This window comes from Schistosoma mansoni, chromosome 4 (assembly GCF_000237925.1).
Source record: "Schistosoma mansoni strain Puerto Rico chromosome 4, complete genome".
In the NCBI taxonomy this organism is placed as follows: Eukaryota; Metazoa; Platyhelminthes; class Trematoda; order Strigeidida; family Schistosomatidae; genus Schistosoma; species Schistosoma mansoni.
This window is the reverse complement of record NC_031498.1, coordinates 9,631,624-9,635,746: the sequence shown is the minus strand read 5'-3', so window position 1 is coordinate 9,635,746 and position 4,123 is coordinate 9,631,624. Positions and strand designations below refer to the sequence as shown.

The window sequence follows — 4,123 nt, the reverse complement described above, 5'->3', positions numbered from 1 at the left end:
GGGGAAATTTTTTTCGTCGCCATCCGTAGGCTGCAGATGTAGCAATTGTACGCGGCGTATAGGATGCTTAAAAATCAGCCTGTTAATCGTGTAAAATAGAAGAAGACTTGCACTGTAGAGGATATTTTTATAGACTGAAGTTTGAATAAGAATTGGTATGCAGGTACATCCAACTGATGAGTGCCAAATAGGACGAAACGCGCGTCCTGGATTCCACTGCTAGCCACTATCCATCTCTGCTAACCGATGCTTGTGAATTAAGGTATATCGAGGCAATACGCACAGTATGCACATATGCCAAATAGAGACTGACCAGATGCAGTCCTAACAAAATCGATGGGAAGATCCAAACAAGTAATACGAAGTGAATTTAAACTTCACCCCATCGCACAAGCAAGTGGCTATCAGGACTCAGTGGCCGAGTGGATAACGCGATGGCGTTTGAAGCGAGGGTACTGGGTTCGAGTCCCAGAGTGAACATCAACTCTGAGATGCAGGTACATCCAGCCGACGAGTCCCAAATAGGACGAAACGCGCGTCCTGGATTCCACCGCTAGCCACTATCCATCTCTGCTAAGTAGCCACTTATGTTTATAGGCTTTGATTAATTATCCCTTTCTGTAGATAAAATCGGCCTACCCAACAAACTTTACCGTTTACTACATATGATTTCTAATGATTTATTCTAATAGGAATTAATAAAACTACCGATTTATGAATTCTGATATCAAAATCCATAAAAAATTACATCGTCCTCCAGCGAAACGTACTCGGAAACTCTCACCTCTTGATGACAGTAACTGAGAACTGCTTGACAAGGGCTATAGACCTGCAGTTTTATGAAAGTATCATGAATCCTACCATTTTTTATATTAACGGAATGCTTTTTGGGGAATAGCATAGTCCTTAACCTAACTTGGTATTTGTTCGCCAAGGGAGCTAACTGCACATAAAAGTAATCTTGTCAATTTTATTTTAAGTGCCCTAGTATAGCTGAGGGTGGGGAAAGTTCGCTCTCCCTCTCGAAATGCTCTCCTAAGGCCATGCATACACAGTTACTACTAAGGAAGTTCTCACAGCAGGGGTGTTTTTTACGAAATTGAGAGGAGGAAAAACGGATGTCCGATGCCTTTACCAGGTTCGTGGACATGGACGATCCTACTAGGGGAGTTGGAAGACCGAGATTCTAAATCAATGGTGCACATGAGTCCCAGTATCCTGAAGGAACAAATGTAGTATAAACCCAATGTTGGTCAGCGGCTACTATGAGACTGCATCTCAGTCTCAACTGGATAAACTGCCTTGTGGATTGGACCTCTGGGTCAAAGGCTCGGTGTGTGGCCCCTAAGAAAGCCACCTGCTTCGGTTTGGGCACCTGGGCAGTATTTCAGCCCACACACAAACTGAATGACTTGTGTGGCGCATATATATTTTGTGCCTCCTTGTACCAATGTTCATATGTTTGAATAAATTTACTTCTTTTTTATGTTTACCACTTTAATTTTTCTAGTAAAAACTTATAAATTTATTATCCCCTTGTCGTTTCTGAAATTTTGTTATTTTCTTACTGTTATCATCTTGAAAATGGGTATTGATGAGGCATCAACCACCCAAATTCTGCAACAACTTGGGTGGTAGAATCACTTAACTAATAAGAAATGTTGGACACAGTTTGATTTTTTCTTACTATTTAGCTCGTGATAAACTAGTTTCTTAATAATAAAATCTCTCTGTAACATTCTAAGTTTTAAAGAATACAACCGTAAATTTGGAGTCATTGTAAGGCCCTATAAGTGACTCGGATGCATTACAGAATAAATAATTAGGGAGTCACTTGTTTTAATTGTAACAACCAAGACTTCTTTTCCACTCTTTTTATAATAAAATGTTCTAAACAATAATAACATAGATAAACTAACAACAACACCCACCAGAACAATCAAACCATACAGCGTTTCAAGTGAAATTATAATCCTGTTAACCAACAGATAAGTTTCCTAACTAAGTCAGTATGTTAAGAAATACTTTTTGTTCGAATATTATTGTACATGAAGATTTACGCTCTGGGCTTTTTTTTTACACACGACACCCTTTTTCGATTTTGTGCGTGGATGTTTAAATATAAATCATCTTCGTAGATATCTGGGACACAGGACTTGATCAGTACTCTCAGGTTCTCAATGATGCTCTAGTGTTAACTCTTCTTCTTCGGTATAGTATTGTCGGACACCTTACTTCACTCGACTGATCAAATCAAAACGCAACTTGAACATAACGTAAATATATTTCAAATCCGATAAGTCTGATGCTCGAATGCTTAATCCTGGCTTCCTAGACGTTTCCTGATAGCCTAAAACTACCTCTACAATTCAACTCTGAACAATAGAGAAAAAGTACGAAATGTGAGTAAAAGCCTTATCCCAAGGTTAGTTTTGTACAGAAAATCGAGCGTATTTATGGAGCTCTGTGTGACCTTGGTCTTCTAAGGCTTCTTGGGATCATAAGAAATATAGGGACGATATGGGTATTTATCCAATCAAAAATGTGATACGTAATCCCTCAATTTCTGGATATTTTGTAGACTCTTCTATTCGTCGCTGATCAGACAAAACATTTCCTGGAGTTTTCGGGATTCTAGAGCCTTCGACGATCAACATTTTTGGACTCTCCTACGAAAGTGAAACAGCAGGTTCAGCTAGATTAATATCGTAAGAAAATGTCAATGTATAGATAAACGCCACACAAGAATATTCTAGAGTTTTTTCGGTTCATCCACTAGCGCTTACTAGTTCAAAATGAACCGTTCAGCTCACTCTAGCGTGATCTTTTCTAAAACACGCTTTGACCAAGTTTCTGTACCGCCAACATCCAACTAGTATCAAAGAAAGCAAGATCAAACTAACTTTGAAACATTTTACGTCGTAGGTTGGCCTTAACCAAACAGCCAACTGAAACCTAAGAGTACTGAACAACCGCTTTGAACTAGATATTTATAAAAAATAATTTGGATATTCAACAATAATCAAGAAAATAAGGGTAACAGATAAGAATGAAACCTGCAGAGTATACATTTTTGTGCCTAGTAGTAAATAAATAAGTATAAATCATGTAGCAATAAGTAAACTAAAATAATTCGTTCATAAGTAAAATTGATTTCACATTATAATGAATTGACTGAAGTTAGATATATAAAACATGAATTTCCGACGCACTCATCCAAAATTTAAGTTCTGGCTGTGAAACCTAAAGACTCAGGAAGTGATCCCCAGTTGTGCCTTGGATGCACATTGCTGAAAAGCAACATGTTGGAACGAAACAGTTGTACAGCTGTGCTCGGTTTTTTATGGCTATCTAAAGTCAGTCCGTTAAATTAACTACAAAATTCAACCATCCCTATGAGCTCCCTATACTGATAACTCTAAATAATTCATACTACCAACTAACTTTAATTAAGCAACCAGTCAAAAGTGAAAAAGTACTAAATAGTTGTTTCATGATATTATCATGAGACTCCTCAACGGCGACCATCCATGACCTAACTAGAGAATAAGCCAATGGCCTAATGCAATCTGGTTTTCGATAGTTACTTAAATAAAATATAGTCGGTAATATAAACCACAAGATGGAACTATCTTTACAAATCTCTTATACTAATAATTTCAAATAATATCCACCTTCTTTCTTAATTTGTCCTTTATTTGTTTATTTACTTTTTGTTAGGACTTTTTAAAAGTATTTTTAACTAAACTACATCTGACTGCAACATGGAAAGCTGATGTTAAATATGGCATAGATCTTGGCGGTTCGGATTATGCGCAAGACACAGTAAGTCAATGGAAATACACGATAAATCACACAGATTTTATCCATGTTTCCACTTGCTTTTAACTTTGAATAAATTATACATAATTATAGCTTTAAGTAATTTACTAATAATTATGATGAATTTTGTCCTAAATAGAGAACAATTTTTAAAATCCTTAAACTAATTATAACTGAATTATATATTTAAATCATGACTAGATAAAAAATGAAATATTGTGGTGTATGCTACTTACGTTAACAGAAATAAGTAGTATGTAACATCGATCAGAAGTGGAATGTCTGTCAAAATAAAATTGAG

The 4,123-nt window shown here is 36.5% G+C and overlaps 1 protein-coding gene and 1 non-coding gene across 2 annotated transcripts in view; both read left to right on the top strand.

Moving 5' to 3' along the window:
- The window catches only part of Smp_158350 (hypothetical protein), a gene marked incomplete at its 5' end in the record, with an annotated part of 15,420 nt that overhangs the window by 6,205 nt on the left and 5,092 nt on the right, over positions 1-4,123 (top strand). The gene's annotated exons all lie outside the window — the stretch shown is intronic.
- On the top strand, positions 413-478 carry Smp_tRNA_00650_Gln_TTG.1.1. The gene has a single exon. It is a non-coding gene (tRNA).